The sequence below is a fragment of the Macrobrachium nipponense genome, chromosome 2 (assembly GCF_015104395.2).
Source record: "Macrobrachium nipponense isolate FS-2020 chromosome 2, ASM1510439v2, whole genome shotgun sequence".
Lineage (NCBI taxonomy): Eukaryota > Metazoa > Arthropoda > Malacostraca > Decapoda > Palaemonidae > Macrobrachium > Macrobrachium nipponense.
Genome location: NC_087201.1, coordinates 47,167,310 through 47,184,809, shown reverse-complemented (window position 1 = coordinate 47,184,809; position 17,500 = coordinate 47,167,310). Strand labels below are relative to the sequence as shown.

General features: G+C 37.5%; 1 protein-coding gene across 10 annotated transcripts in view; it reads right to left on the bottom strand.

The window, feature by feature from the left end:
- Positions 1-17,500, bottom strand: part of LOC135220554 (zinc finger protein 385B-like) — a 657,479-nt gene that overhangs the window by 256,166 nt on the left and 383,813 nt on the right. Inside the window, exon 6 of one of the 10 annotated variants that reach the window (XM_064257766.1) lies at positions 10,787-10,837. The exons of 8 other annotated variants lie outside the window; for them this stretch is intronic. The gene's annotated coding sequence lies outside the window, so the exon portion shown is untranslated. Of the gene's footprint in view, positions 1-1,595; positions 1,661-10,786; positions 10,838-17,500 lie in introns of all 10 variants that reach the window. One more of the 10 variants, XM_064257765.1, reaches the window with a different exon arrangement.

Below are 17,500 nucleotides of genomic sequence, written 5' to 3'. Positions count from 1 at the left end.
TATATGTGTAAAATGTCAACAGATATTCCCAGTAATAACACTCACATCCATGCTTTTGTCTTTTAAAACCTTACCTAAACACAAAACATGCAATTTTTTTTCATTCATAATAGGTCAATGGACACAAATACTTCTGCTACTCTTACTCAATCCAGATTAATTGATTCACAACTCTGTCTTCCTGGTTGCAATTTACCCTCGCTTCTTTACTAGTCTACTTTTACGCTTATCTCTCTCCTCTTGCAAATAAGTACTTTCAAATTCCGTACTAGTTTTTGGATTCTGTCGTCACTTTCCGTATTTATTGTCTCTCTCTGACTTCTCTCCTCACTCCATCCATGTAAATATTAAATAGTCATAAGACTTAAGACACCTTTGTGAACTTGGATTGTGTAAGAGTATCAGAAGTTGATTTTCAAAAGTATAATGGAGAAAACTACAAGGGAAAATGGTGGAGTGACTGAACTGGTGAGTCACAGAATAGATGCAGCAAGAAAGGAACGGTCTGTGCAAAAGATTGAATAGGAAATGGGATTGTTTATGAATGCCAAGGTGGTAATACATGAAGGTGGCATTAAGCTAGCTCTTCTTCATCAAAGTAAAGTGCAGGTGTTGAATGCAAATGAAAGGAAAGGTTGAATCAGCCAAGATGAACCGTTTGCATAAGATATGTGATATAAGAACTGGAAGACTGAGAATTTGAAGTATGCAGTGGAAAAGGATAGCGCATGTGAAATTATGGATCACGGGTGGAGATGCCTTGCTCTTGTGGAAAGTATTGAGGGAAATGGGTTTGTGGAGGGAGTGTATAATTCAGGAAGCGACAGGTGGGCAGAGACGAGGAAGACCTAGTAAGGGCAGCAGACGCGAAAAAGGTAATAGGAAATTGAGAATCCTAATATTCAGGGAGTACGAGAATACATGATATATGAGTATGACTTGGTGTGTTTAGGGTCGGGCGAACTGTTAATGAACGCCGTTTTAGGTGTCTGTGAAGAGGCAAATCTCGTGACAGTTTTCTGTATAGGATCCCATCCATAATTCAACATTTAAATTATGAATGTAGAAGTGATAGTTGCGATGCCTTTTCTCTCTGTTTAACTACCCCGTGCTAGAAGAAATGTATGCACAAACATAAATGTGTGTGTATATATATATATATATATATATTATTATAATATATATATATATTATATATTACTATATATATATATCTAAAAATATATAAATAGATATATCGTATATAGTATATATATATACACACACTATAGACATTCATCTCGACCACTGGGTGGCAATGTGTATAGAAGAATTCTGCATTAAAAAAGCGCTGTTCTCCTGCTGACCTCAATCTCGAGTCGGTATTTGATAACCTTTCAAAAGCTATGAACTGCCTCTGTTATCAAAATATTACGTGGCATTTATTTCTAGGCAAATTTGAACAAGAAGACACAGAAATTACCATAAACGACTCTAATGACTCAGTACTGAATTCAGATGGGAGATTTTGGCAATTTCTTAGAACTAAATGGTGAAGGCAAATGATTTATAACTCACATTGTAAACATGTACACGCAATAACCAAGTTTGTTTACCTGAAGTCGAAAAAAATGAGTGAACTTTTGAGATAATGAATTCCATCCACGATTCATGTTCTTACCTGAAAAAAAAAACGTAAAAATATATTAGGTTTTACCAAGATTTCTGTAAAATAATTCTCTATTCCTTATAATATGCTGTCAACGTGAATTACAAGTGATCATGAATATTTCAAGCAGAGAGAACATAAATTCAAAGGGTGAAATACAACTATACCGGAAGATACGAGGAATTTTGCCATTAAGGCAATAGCCATCTCTCTCTCTCTCTCTCTCTCTCTCTCTCTCTCTCTCTCTCTCTCTCTCTCTCTCTCTCTCTCTCTCTCTCTGTTTCTAAAATGTACCCAATAACAGGAGAAAATAATTGGACTGTTCAGTGAGACAGAAAAAAGGATAATTCACAGTTAAACATTTTGGTGTAATTACTGAAATTTCATTCTGTGCCAAAATTGAAACCGTGGTCTTTTTAAGAGAGGGTAGAGAGAGAGGAGAAGAGAGAGAGGAAGAGAGAGGAGAAGAGCGAGAGAGAGATAGAGAGAGAGAGAGAGAGAGGAGAGAGAGAGAGAGAGAGAGAGAGGGCCATTTACATGATTCCCCTCGTTTAGATGTGTCGACACAAGTTTACTCTTTTAGTTTTTAATTTCAAAGGACTTATTTTGAACTCGTCATAAATCAAGGTCAAGATAACAGTCTAACACCATGGACGCGTCGCTCCTTATTCCGTTGAAGGTTATGTTTTATTTCAAAAAAATCACTATGCAAAGTAAAGGTGGCAATTGCCTCAGGATGTAATAGAGGTGGCAATACAACGCAGTAATGACACATTTAATTCATAAGACGAAAAACGAAAACAGAAATGTGAAGTTGTGGTGAGAATCTTTTCCAGGCGAGCAAGGTTTTTGCCAACGTTTAGCATCTTGCAGCAGAACGATGCATTTATATTTCGTTTGTGGGCAAAGCAGAAGTTGTGTAAATTCGTGCATGATTAACATGAGTCACTTCAACATTGCACCTGCAGGGAAAATGATTAAAGCCCTATTGCAAACACTGGCCGGGAATGCAAGCACAGGCAAGAAAACATGTTTATGTGACAGCTTTCAGGTCAGTCAATATTTCACCGCCAGGCGCGCCTTTTGAACATGGCGTAGAAAGAAACTTTCGAAGAAAACATCCAGGATGAAAAGACATAGGTTACCATACACTGCAAAAAAGGTGTTCGAATAATGAATGGATTATCTTAAGTGCCATACATTGACTATTAAGATAATGCAGTGTTGCCTGCACGGCTCAGATTTAATATAACCCTTAGAAAGACGGTAAAATGCAAAGGGCAAGGGACAGAGTTAAGAGAGTTAGTGAACACAATTTTGTTTGTAAATGATAAACACTCTCAAACGCTCGTTACATGGTTTTCAACTTCAATAATAACTTTAACCTGTAAACGGTGTGAACTCCGTATAAAACAGATATGGGCCAACGAAAGGACTATAAGGAAAAACCACATAAAAACAGTTTTTCGGCTTTCTTTGCGATGTTCATGGAAGGAAGTGCTTTGCTCGCACACCTTCTCGCAGGAAAAAATCACGTGTCTATTGCATCAATTTGTACCAGAATATTCAAGAGTGATAGAAGTCTTATGAACCTCCTTTTTTGGAAAGGTGTATTTTTCTCTTTGTTAAACGAATCATGTAGCTAGGTCTTACACACACACACACACACACATCTATATTTATACAAATACATATATATCTATACATATGAATGTATGCATGTATATGTATATATATGTATGTATGAATATATAAACCTATATATATGTATATATACATATGTTTCCATAAATAAGTTCTTTATATGGATAAATATATAGACAGATATATACGTAGGTTGGAAGAGAGACAAGTAGACAGAGAGATATAGATGTGTGTGTGTCTATCAGAAGTAAAACATCGCTTTCGGGATAGTGAGGTATACTTCTTTTAAATATCCAGGAACTTTCATCTTCCTGCTTATTTACAAGACAACATATCCTCACTGTCCCAATAGTGGCTTTTCATTGACGAGGCATTTTAATTATACTCTTGGGATTTCTAACAGACACAAACCCAGGTAGATTCATACCTAGCGGCGTTTTCCAGCCTTGCAATGGAACTTGGCTATATTATCCCCTACTGGTCCTAAATCTGAACTCGGGTGCTCTCGCTACTGTGGCGAGTCTTCACTTATATAAACTGTGGAATTCATTACCTATATCACTGTAATAGACACAATGCCCCCTACTCGCTTTCTCCGCAATTTTTGGATACGCATGTCACTACAAAGCATCAAACCCAAATGAAAAATCATGAAGCAATTCTGACGTCCGTTAACGGAAATTTTCAGGGAATTCTTGAAATCACCAATTCACTTGGGAAGATTTGATCCCCGAGTGGCTGGTACTAAACACGGGAAAACAGTGATTCATCTACACTGTTTCGCTGTGTTTAGTACTATAGTAGATTCACATCACCCGTGCATCTAATGTCTAGGCCAGTCCCTCAGGACGCTCTCTCGAGAGTTCACATAGGCAGGATACGTCTTTCAGGAGAAGTGAAACATACCTACATCCTGCCTAAGTGAACTCTCTCGAGAGACTGAGAGTTTCCTGGCCCGTGACTGGCTTATCAACTGCCAATCAGGAGCACCGTAAGGGACGGGCCTAGCCATAGACGTCAAATGCACGGTTGATGTGAATCTATTATAGCCCCTTGGGGATCAAATGTGTTTTGCTATGCTTAGTACTAGTCCCTCGGGGATCATGTGTTTCACCGTGTTTGTGCTAACCCCTCGGGGATTAAGTGCGTTTCGCCAAGTCTAGTTACTAGCCTCCAGGGGATCAAATGTGTTTCGCTGTGTTTAGTACTAGCCACTCCGAGATCAAATATATTTTGCTGTGTTTAGTACTAGTCCCTTGCAGATCAAATGTGTTTCGCCGTGTTTAGTACTAGCTGCTCGGGGATCCAATGTGTTTTGCCGTGTTTAGTAGTAGCCCCTCGGGGATCCAATGTGATTTGCCATATTTAGTATTAGACCCTCGGGGATAAAATGTGTTTCGTCATGTTTAGTACTAGCCCCTCAGGGATAAAATGTTTACCGTTTTTAGTACTAAGCAAGGCGAAACAGTGTACATGAATCACAGTTTCGCTGTGTTTAATACTAGGCCCCTGGGGATCAAATGTCATTAAGGCCCACTTCACACGAGCCGGTTTTTGCCGCGTGGCAAAGCCGCGCGACATAGCAGGTGAGCCGCACGGGAGAAACCCGCTCATGTGAAGACGACTTCTTGATACCCCAATGTGCAGCAATTTTTCCGAGCGGTAAAAAGCTGCTCGTGTGAAGGGAGCCTATGTGGAATGGCGATTTCACGAATTCCTGAAAACTTCAGATATCTCGTGAAATCTCTGGTTTCACAGTCTTATCGTAACATATATAATACATGTATATATTCGCATCCGGGGCATCAGAACGAGGTCACGTTACCCACCTGCCAACGAGCAGGTGGGTAAAAAATGACCATAGAATCATTGCCAGCATTGCTGATAGCTCCAAATGACATTATGTATGAATGGTCTGTCATGTTTCTCAGTTATTATTATTTATAAAGCACATACTGTGAAAGCAGAGAATAATACAGCAACGATTTACGAAACAGGAATCGGTACATAAAAGAATTTTAACGAGAAAGGAATGTTCTGATGTAACGCGCCAGCTTATCTAAATACATTACATTATTCCCTTCTGTGTCTTGAGGGAATTGAATTGTTAGGTGATCTCTCTCTCACTCTCCTCTCATACAGTATACAAGGCGAGAGAGCGAGTCATTAACATATGTTCTATACGTATTAACACAGGCAAAGGAAGTAATGATTTTGTGTAGGTAGCCAGAGAGAGAGAGAGAGAGAGAGAGAGAGAGAGAGAGAGAGAGAGAGAGAGAGAGAGAGAGAGAGAGAGAGAGAGAGAGAGAGCGTGCAGGAAGTAATAGGAGAGCATTTAAGAAAAGGAAGTCCCTCTCACCCACCAAAACTATTTTTTAGGAAAGGAAAAATGTAACAGACGACAGCCATGAATGATATGAAATATTCCAAAGTTATCTACGGCCATTTTTTGGACCAAAATATAAATAAAGCGTTTTATATCGTTTTCTTATTTACCTTGATTTTATGTAAGTTCTTCTATTATTCAATGTTTTTTATTTCATGGAGGAGAAGCCCCCCTTTTTATATTTATATTCTCTTCATTACTTCATCTATTCGATTGTTTCAACATCGTTACATTTCTTCCGCCTTTCTCTCTCATTCCCTTCCGGTCTATTTGCATATTCCAGCTTTGACACATCCTTTCAGTGCCAGAGGGTGTCCGTGGCTCTAGTAGCGGTGACGCCAGATATTTAATATTCAATTAGTCCCTTTGCATGGCCGCAGTGTGTTCGACAACAAGATTACAGAACCCACAGCAATGATCACCGCGCCAGTGTCTGACCGCACACCGCGCACTGCTCTGTCCGCGGTCTCCTGACCAGGACCCACTGCTCCTGACTATACTCGGGTTTTTTCCATCTGTCCACCCGCCTGTGGTGTTTGCGTATGGTAACACTGCGTCCCGGGCTTTAGATAGTTACATTCAGCTTACATTCAACAATAATAACAATATCATATTTCGAATATTAACGGTGTAATTCGCATACAGTAAATTATTAAAAAACTTTTCAGTTGCAAATGTACACCCAGATATCCTTTTATTCACCTAAAACTTACTTATAGAGTAACTATCTAAAGCCCGGGACGCAGTGTTACCATGCGCAAACACCACAGGCGGGTGGACAGATGGAAAAAAACAAGAGTATAGCTAGTGTCCCCTTCGTCATGATGAAGGAAGAAATGCTCTGCTTTCTGGTTTCCGATCTTATCTGTTGAATTCCACAATCTGGATGCACAAAATCGTTACTACGATATATATAACTATATATATATATATATATATATATATATATACATATATATATATATATATATATATATATATATATATATATATATATATATATCTGTGATCCACAATCGGTGTATACGGATATATATATATATATATATATATATATATATATATATATATATATATATATATATATATATAAAATACGAACAAAGTTACAGCCCGAAGGAAAATTGAAACACTGGAGATGCTAAGTACTTTAGCCTCATTACCAAGACATGCTGTGACCGTATTTTGGTAATAAGACGAAAGTACTTAGCATCACTAGTGTTTCATAATTTTCTTTTCCTTCGGTGGGGCTGTAACTTTGTTTATATATATATATATATATATATATATATATATATATATATAGATATATATATATAGATATATATATATATATATATATATATATATATATATATATATATATATATATATATATATATATATATAATATGTGTGTGTGTGTGTGTGTGTGTGTGTGTGGAAAAGAGGAGCGAATATCTACCTCAAAATCTAGCTTACTGATATTTTGTTCACTTTCTTTGTTTTCTTTTTTCGTAAAAAAAAAATTGGCAGTGTTTGTTTGCCGGCTTCCTGTTTCGTGTTTCTCTTATTCGTTGCCTGCCATCACTTGTTCCAGGTTGGCCACGCTCTCTTTTTCCTGGCTTTTCGTCAAGAACAGTTGGGAGCCATTCGACTTTTTCATATTTCCCAATTCTGTTGATATATATATATATATATATATATATATATATATATAAAAAGTATATATATGTATATATATATTTATATATATATATATAGATATATATATATATATATATATCTATATATATATGATATATATATATATATATATATATATATAGATATATATATATATGTGTGTGTGTGTGTGTGTGTGTGTGTGTGTGTGGTGTGTGTGTGTGTGTGGTATAGACATGATGATGAATAATATTGCCAAAGTAGGCAGGACTACGCAAGTCTTCGTTGTAAATAACCTCACCATGAGGTTGAAATTGCTGAAAAATAATAAAATGAATACCTGAAAATTCAATCAAATCTATTACTTTGCTAACGTTGAAATAAAAAGATAGTTTTGGATTAAGAGAAGTACGGTAAAATGAAAGAAACGCACAAATTATAAATCATAAACCAGTATATATTATGTAGAGAGAGAGAGAGAGAGAGAGAGAGAGAGAGAGAGAGAGGCTCAAGTTCTCGGGAATGATTTCCTCACAGAATCGCTTCATGAAAAATCTATCCCAATGGGATTGTGGCAACGCTGGAATGGAAATGAAGACGACCGAGGGGAGAGACCTCGGGTCCCCTCGAAGGGATTAATGTTAACGACTCAAAGAGGGGAAAAATGACCTCCTCATCTTTAGTCTTGTGGTTTCACCACCGTCTCTTAAAGATAGTTAACATTTGGGATGGCAATGAGGGCTTTGGTGGAACGTTTCTCTTGATTTCATTTTCAATTCCCTTTCCCTCTACACAACTTTTTATCAGGCTATCAGTTTATCTGCGGAACGTAATCGCTCTCTTAGTTAAATTATGTAACGCTGTGGCTGATCAGTCCTTGTTAGAATGACCGCCAAGGTACGCTAGACGCAGACGGCGGACAAGTCCCTGGAAAGTGAGTCAGGGCGTTGGGCTTGCAGCCTCACTTCTTCAAGAAGCCTTTTCGAGAACCGCGAAAATGAAACTTCCTTTGGCCATCCCCTCGGAAAGGGAAAGTTCGATATATGTTCTGTAAAGACATCATAAAACGAAATATTGTGAATCATGTATAATAAAGAAAAATCGCGTAGAATTGATCAACAGCAGCCCCGGGATGTACAACTGGATGAACTACTTGTAAATAACATTTTTAGACAATTAGTTTTTAAATAGTAGTACGATAGTTTTTATGTTTATGTATTGCTGCCACAGAGGTGTCTTTGTAACGAATAATGAATTTTTGTATCACTTGACCCTGAAGAGGTGTGAAAAAATACACGAAAGCGCTCGGTCAACTCCTTTCATTCCTTCCTCCAGCTTTACGATACATGAGATATAGCAGTTTAGCGATAGTTCGTCAATATATATATATATATATAGATATATATATATATATATATATAATATATATATATATATATATATATGTGTGTGTGTGTGTGTGTGTGTATGTATTATATATATATTATACGTGTGTATACATATACAACTGCATATAAACTCTCTCACTACCATAGTCTGTTCCCGATTTCCACATCTATTCTGAACATATGCGAGTGTTGAATAACAATAGGTGTGAGGGATTGCAATAAATGACACCAAAAATAACACCGTCATCTTTTGTAATTGCGCAGTTAAGCAGCGCTGTTTATGCACGAGGCGATCTCCCAAGGAGAAAGCGGAGCTCTCACTGTAACGCTCCATAACTCTTAGTTAAAAATAACTGATCACTGGCGTTGATGATCCTCTCCTATCGGTTTTTCCCTTCCCTTTGTGTACTCGCAATAATGGCGATCATGAATGCAAATCCCACTTGCATGATTTTTTCATTCCCTGTCACTGCCGTTGCCTTTGTTTTGCAGGCGGGATGTCCGCTACCATTTGGTGTATGAATATTCACCTTGAGGTGCTTTATGCTGCTATGCAAATGGGATGCTCCTTGCAAGCGCTCTTTGATGATCTGCTGCCATTATCTCGTCTGCTACCCCCTTCTCTGCCATTCTTTTTCTAAATCTGCTTTCTTTGTCATAAGCGAAAGACTCTATTTGCTCTAACATAATGTACCCACTGATCTTTCTTCTGTTTCCTTCCCTTCCTTATATCCAATCTTTTAAATCTTAAAACTGCTTTCGACTTCATTTTTCATTTGCATACGTTAAGACCATTGAATTCAACCAAAAAAATCTCTTTGATGTCGGATATGAGATGCTTGCCTTTTTAAATGAACTGATTTTACTCGCTTTAAATCTCTTTCATCGTTCATAACACCATTGCTATCTTCTCTATCAAGTAATTTTGATAAAATGGATTCATTAGATGCCTCAGTCTCTCCACGTATTTCATTCTCTCCTTTTGTCTTTGCGTCGTCATTTTCACTCTGAATTACCTGGTTTTTCTACCACTGCGTTAATCCGATTGTCCTCGCGGCTGATTGCTCTTTTTATACACATTTGTTTCCAAGATTCTCTTTGACGCTGAATTCTGATCTTTGGAAGAGATTTCGATAGTCATCTCATCAAAATCTCTGTCTGTCTGTCTGTCTCTCTGATGTTGTGACGTATTTGTCATTAACCATCGACTAAAATTCTCTTTGTGCGTTGTTGGCCTCTGATGCTTGGCGCCACTGTAATGTACGAGGACAATTACCACTCTCTCTCTCTCTCTCTCTCTCTCTCTCTCTCTCTTACACACACACACACACACACACAGCATATCTCTTTACGTACCCTATTTAGCCTTCCCTAATTAACGACCCGAGAGAGAGAGAGAGAGAGGAAAGAGCTGCAACTGGGAGAACGAACGCTAAGCAGGAATAACTGCCATAACTATGACAAATCAGTCCTGAGGCAACGGAACTTGGTAGGCGAAACCCGTAGAGTTTCTGTCTCATTGGCTCGGTTGTTACTCGGCTTAAGTATAGCTTTAGCAAGTAATGAGCTTATGAATAAGGATTATTACAGATAATTCCCACACACGTCATATTATTGCATCCTAACTGTGGTAATTGACAGCTCATGTTCAAAGTTTTGAAGGATGAGATGGACATATTAATGATTTTCTATTGGAGATGTTTCCTATTACATCAGTGAGAATGGTAGTACATCGAGTGATCGTGGAAATCATGCTGTACTGTACATACTGTACAGGAACGATCACATACAAACCTGTACTGCTTTAAATAGCTATAAAATATATGCATGTCCATAGATACCCATCAAGGGTGCTAAATAATTAAAGGAAACACATAGATGTATACACATATAAACCTCTAACATGTTGAACACTTTGTCATCTGACATGCAAGTTTACATACTAAACAAAATCGCCAATAGGCTCTCTCGTTATGAGCTGGCCATAAGAAAATGAATTTCAAATTTGTACAAATGTACTCATATAAAGCGTTAATTCATCATAGAAAAAAAGACATAAGCGATAATTGCTCTCACCGAATCTGTTAAGTTTCCTTAGATATTGTTCTCCTCGCCCCACACGCTTTCCTAGTGAAAGAGTGACCGAAAAATGGTATTTATAATAATGGTAATGACAGTACTAATATTATGAATAATAGTAAATACGTAAAGAAAATTAAAACAATGAAAAAACATAATGCATACAATTAATTTCCAGCTAGGGAACCTTGTCCAGAGGGCTACACACGAAAAGTTAAAAGTAGCAAATCTAGTTAATATAATAATAATAATAATAAAATAATAATAATAATAATAATAATAATAATAATAATAATAATAATAATAATAATAATAATAACTAATAAGACTAATAACTAATTATAATAATAATAATAATAATAATTAATAATAATAATAATAATAATAATAATAATGACTCAAATATCCATAGGCTCTGTTGTCACAAGCGCTGAAATCTACGAAAATCTCTATCAAAACCATATTTGGTAGGCATATCGAATGCACCTGATGTCATCACATTCTCAACATTTTCCATTTTGTTCGAAAAGCTCAGACCATATTTCAGTTTAATTACAAAGTCAATTTTTATGATTTCGTTCAAAACTTATGTCATATTTTCACCCGCTCCGCTCTTTTCGCTCACACAGATTTCGAGAGTATAGTTTTGAAAATAAGTTTCCGGTTCTTTTTACTTAATGATACATTTTTGAGATCTGGTCTACTTATTTCGACTTATTTGTCATTTTTAATCCTGATACACTATACCCTGTTTTTTTCCATCTGTCCATCCGCCTGTGGTGTTTTCGCATGGTAACACTGCGTCCCGGGCTTTAAATAGTTACGCTATGTGTAAGTTTTAGGTAAATAAAAGGATATCTAGGTGTACATTTGCAACTGAAAAGTGTTTTAATAATTTATTGTATGCGAATTACACCGTTAATATTCGAAATAGGGTTATTATTATTGTTGAATGTAAGCTGAATGTAACTATCTAAAGCCCGGGCTGCAGTGTTACCATACGCATACAGCACAGGCGGATGGACAGATGGAAAAAAAACAGAGTATAGTTACAGTCTTGACAACCTTTATAATATTACCCATACGGCCATTGTAATCTGTGAAGCCATCTTATAATCATGTTAATACCTTGACGCTTTGCTCCGTGTTATGTATAATGATGATAATAATCTAATTCAACTCAATCTCTTCATAAAGGAGAGAGGCTGTCGGGGGAGGGGTGTGTTGTGGGGGGGTAGGAGAGGCCCAGGGAGTGGGGAGGAGGACTCCTGTTGTTGAAGGCCATTATCCAGACGAATGTTTCAGAATGGTGATGATAATTCATCCTCCTCCGCGTAAGACGGTGATTTACGATCTTGACTCTTGAATCTTTCCCTGCTCCAAATTTAATCACTCTGGAGCATTGTTACTCGTGTTCCCTTTGTCAAGGAGCAGTTATGATGAGTCTCAACACAATTTTGTTCTCTCCTTTTTTTTCCATGTTGCACTAATTTGCGTTTTACACCTATTTACGAGTAGACAGTGCATTCAAAACATGTTTTACAGTGAATTCTTTCTCAGTCTCACTTCTCGTGTCTGCTTCATTGTTTTCTATTGCAGGCTTGAGGAAGATAATGGGAATTCTTGAAATAGATGAAACTTAGAAAGGTGGGACCACAACTGTTTAAGTTTATGGTCGTCGCCGCCTGATTCTTGTTGTTAACAAGTAGGTTGTTTAGAATTAATGTCATCCTTTTCACAAAGACACACTTACACATCTATCTATCTATGTCTATAATATATACATACACACACACACACACACACACACACACACACATATATATATATATTATATATATATATATATATATATATATATATATATATATATATATATATATATATATATATATATGGCATTTCATAGTGAAATTCCTGGTATAGTTGTTAGATTGAATTCTACTGACAGGCCCTTTGTTACTTCAGGCAGATAAGTAGAAAAATATTTTCTTTTATTAAAAAACTCCAATTCTTTTTTTTATGGCAAATAACATAAAGAAGCTAACTCTATTCTTTGAGTGCTGTTCCTTTGACTTTGATATCTATTGATTCTCTCTCTCTCTCTCTCTCTCTCTCTCTCTCTCCGTCGTAAAAGGGGCAATCGGTAATACTCTGACCGAGTGGAGGGGAAGGAGGTGGAACTGTTCTGTTGTTCAACGATAAGGTTGGATTACTGCTAAAGCTTACAGGGTCATTAAAACCAGCAGTGAAAATTGTTTCCCTTGATTCACTGGTTCGAAACCTCATGTAAAGCTTTGGTCAGTTTTGCTGATTACTTTTATTCTAATTTCATTTACAGATGGAGTGCGTTCACGAGACTGAACGGTTTCGAAACTGATATAAGCACACTGAAGACTATGCTAATCACTTTTTGGTTTAATCGTATCGGAAACTTTTCAAGTTTGTACTTTCTGCTTTGAGCCGTTTATTCAGTACCATAATTTATTCTATTCGCTTACAAATCCTATATCATTTTGTTATTATCTGCTCTTATTCTTACATATTCACATGCTATGACGGTCTCGAAATCTAAGGCATAATTTTCGGAACCTTCAACCAGGTCACTTTTCACTTGATCAAGTTGAAACACTTTTTATTTGTTTCTATTTTCAGACACAGAGCGAAACATTCAGCCAGTAGAACGATGACGAAAGCCGAGATAGGCTTCGTGAAATCTTAACATATTATCTTCTCTTGTATCGTGTTTGAAATCTTTCTCATATAGATCTCTGTAAATGAACTGAATAGACGAAGAAGAGGGTTTTGTAACAATTCCTAGTCAGCGTCCTTTTTTGTACCTTGTCTGAAATCTTTCATCCTGGTTTCTCTTTCCCCTCAAGATGAAAATTGTTCACGCGGTATAATACAATGTAAGCATCTTTTATTCATAACGATAAATGCAGACGGTGACTATCGTGCAGGCAAAACTTGGTTCCTCCGAAGAAGATGCATTAAATCATTAGAGAGAGAAAATACGTTCCCTTTTTAGTTATATATTCATGGAATAGATATCTAAATATGCCTTTACGAGAGAAAATACGTTCCCTTTTTAGGTGTATATTCATGAAATAGATATGCCTTTACGTATGTCTTGTTTCTCTATTTATCCGGTGACTTTTAGTTAAATTTATTCAATTTATACTTTTTTTGCAATTGGAAAAAAAATGTAAGTTGTCCATGCTATAATCTCTTTTCCTTTCCTATTCAAATCAATCAGCCGACCCCTAACTAACCATACATAACCATACACACACACACACACACACACACACGAACACACGCACACAATTGTTACAACCCCTGCCCTTCCTCCCAAGCCACCCATTTCGTCGCGGAAGAACATAGTAAGCCAGGGATGGCGTCGGTGGAAATGGGTCGAACGAACCTTGCCGCAAAAGGCTTTACGGTCGTGACATTGGTAGAGAAGCATTACCGAGATTGCACGGGGGGACTGCCATAGAATGCAGGAGAGGAAGCTGCTGGCTCTCCATTGTGGCAGACGATCAGGGAGGGCGTTGTTCCCTATTGCTTTGCAGGATTCTGATGCAAATGGTTGCCTCATAAAGGATTGCGAAGCGATAAATTGCAATGGATTGTCACGAATTACCAGGTAAAGGACAGCTTGAAGAAACTGCAAAGAACTGCCGTGAAAAGTCTCAAAATTAAGAGCTGAAAAGTGATCGACTGAAGGGGATAGTCATGATTCATCCGCAATGGATTTCAGTATCAAATTGCATGGTATTGTAGAGATTTAAAATGAATTACAATGTTACAATGTAACTGGTCGCGACAAGGTTTTCACAACGAAAGGATCTTCAGTAAAATGGATTGGACTGCAAGGGATTTCCAATAATATATTCCCACCTTCTTCATAATTGTTGTTTAAGTGAACTAGTTACAAACCTTTCAGTGTTACTTAAGCTGGTAAATAAATATATATAATAATTATTTTTCAATTAAACAGTGTCATCGCAATTTGTACGCTATAACCCAGAACGAAATTTTGTTTATTTAGAAGCGAAAAGTTACTGACAACGTGATTTAACGTGGGTCTTAACCATGATTATCAAAGGAACTTTTCCTGCGTATTATATTCTGGTATATATATATATATATATATATATATATATATATATATATATATATATATATATATATATATATATATATATATATATATATATATATATATATATATGTGTGTGTGTGTATGCACATGCACACACATTATATATATATATATATATAATATATATATATATAGAAAAGAGAGAGAGAGAGAGAGAGAGAGAGAGAGAGAGAGAGAGAGAGAGAGAGGATAGACGTTGCAGATCCACCAGGTATAGTAATTCGATTTCCGGTCGAGGCATACTGATTTGGGAAGCGGTACTTGATGCCAATTGAGCTTCTATTGGGTTAATTAAGCTCTGAACTACAAATTGGAAGAAATATCCGACATTGGTGAATGCCACCCAGAGCGAAAAGAACATGCAACCCCAAACTGTCAGCACTTCCTATAGCAAAAAGTTGTACCACTTACCATAAGTGTACTATCCATTTCAGACCCGATGTTTTTTAGGGAATATATTCAAGCTTTTAGTCGGACAGTGATAAAATTCAAACAAGATGTTTGCAACACCCCGCCATAGTTTATAATGTTATAGGAGAGTTAGTCAAATTTATATACTTTGGGAGTTTACTCTTATGATCTTAAGTTGTAGTCTGTCAGAACCTTAACACCAGAGCATAGTTTCAGACAAGTCGACTTAACCCCCTCCCTTCATCAGTTCCTCCTCTCACCAACATCCCTCCCCTGTCCCCCCTCTTACACCATCCTTCTATCACCTATCCCCCCACTCCCTCCTCTTCCCCCTCCAATTCTCCTCCCCCCAGAGAGAGAGAGAGGTTGGGAGAATTGGAAGGGGGAGAGGTGATAGGAGGATGGGTGTGCGAGGGGGATAGGGGGAGCTTGTTGGTGGGGGAAGGAGGAACTGATGAATGGGAGCGGGTAAGACTCGTCTGAATCTGTGCTCAGGTGTTTGGGTACTCACTGACCACAATTTAAAATCATAAGAGTAAACTCCTAAAGTAAATAAATTTGACTAACTCCTATAACATTATAAACTACGGCGGGGTGTTGTAAACATTGTGCTTGAATGTCATAGCTATCCAACTAAAAGCCTTGAAGATAATCCCGAAAAACGATGCCACATCGGGTCTGAAATGGACAGTAGTAGCAGATCACTGTAAGGAGACTGACCAGAAAGATATGACTGCCGTTGACCTCAGCAGAGAGGCTCATCGGCCGTTTTGTCCCCTTGCATGACTTGATGACCCATAAATGGTAGATGAGTTTACCTCCTGAGGTCAATGCGATTCATATTTGTCTGCTCAGTCAGTATGATAGTAAGTGGTACAACCTATTTGACCTAGGAAGTAATAGTTTGGGCTTCAGAAGAGTGCCAATGAAAGCCCGTGACTCCTTTGGATTGTTGGGGGGGGGGGGGGGGGGGGGGGGAGAATGCACACCAGGGGCAGACGGGTCTCTTCCTATAAGGTCAATAACAGTTATATCTTTGGTAGAGAGCAGAGAAATGACAGAACTCTACTCAACCTACAGGATGTCTTGGGATTGTCACCAAATGGACGAGAGCATCGGAGCAGCAGACTCATGCCTTGGATAACTTCATTTTCATTTAAGAAGAGAAATTATGGATGCCAAGTTACAGTGTGTGAGGGATTGTTAGACCAACTTTACTCTATGAAAATGACTCTACAGATGAATTATTGTTTATACACTATTTGTACCGTAAAGGAGAACTGAAGGGATGACAAAAGTGAAAATACAGAGAAAAATGATTAAAAGAGGAATTGTAGGTGAGAAATGATTGACAGAATTTCAGGTGGTTCTGTCATGTATGAAGAATTGGAGGTGATTAGTTGGCTGGTGATAAGATCATACCCGTAGGTGTTGGGAGGATGGAGGAGGGGAAACCTAGATGGGGAAGGATAGATGTCGTGAAAGACACGACGTGGGTTCGACACGGTGCTGGTGAGCATCCTTTGCCGGTGAATGAAGAGGCTAGTGGTGTGTTTTCTGCACAGGGGGTTCATTCACGATCCATGAGTTTGTGTGTGAGGGTGACAGTGGATCGTTGTCTTCTCTTCTCTTGGGAATCACCTCTTCAGGGGAAACTCCTTAAGCTTAATATATGTATATGTATATGTATATGTAATAGTAGTAATATATATATATATATATATATATATATATATATAGAGAGAGAGAGAGAGAGAGAGAGAGAGAGAGAGAGAGAGAGAGAGAGAGAGAGAGAGAGAGAGAGTATCTATGAAACTGTGTGTTATGTTATAGTATTCATTTAGCTTTAGCTACATTGCGGCACACGAAAATTATATATATTTTTTCGTATTCGCCAACTGAAAAAAAACAAGAAAATTGTCAGTGCATTGGGACTAGGTACAGAGCTGACAAGTTCCGAATTAATTGGACCAAATGTTTGCAAAACGGAAGAAAAATGGAGAGGAAAACAAAAAAAAAGAATTTGGGCTGGAAGCGAGAGATGGAATTCCCGGAGAACTCCCAGGAAATTCATCTTTTATATCCATTTTTTTCATGTATGCTTGGAATTCGCACGCGCACACACATAC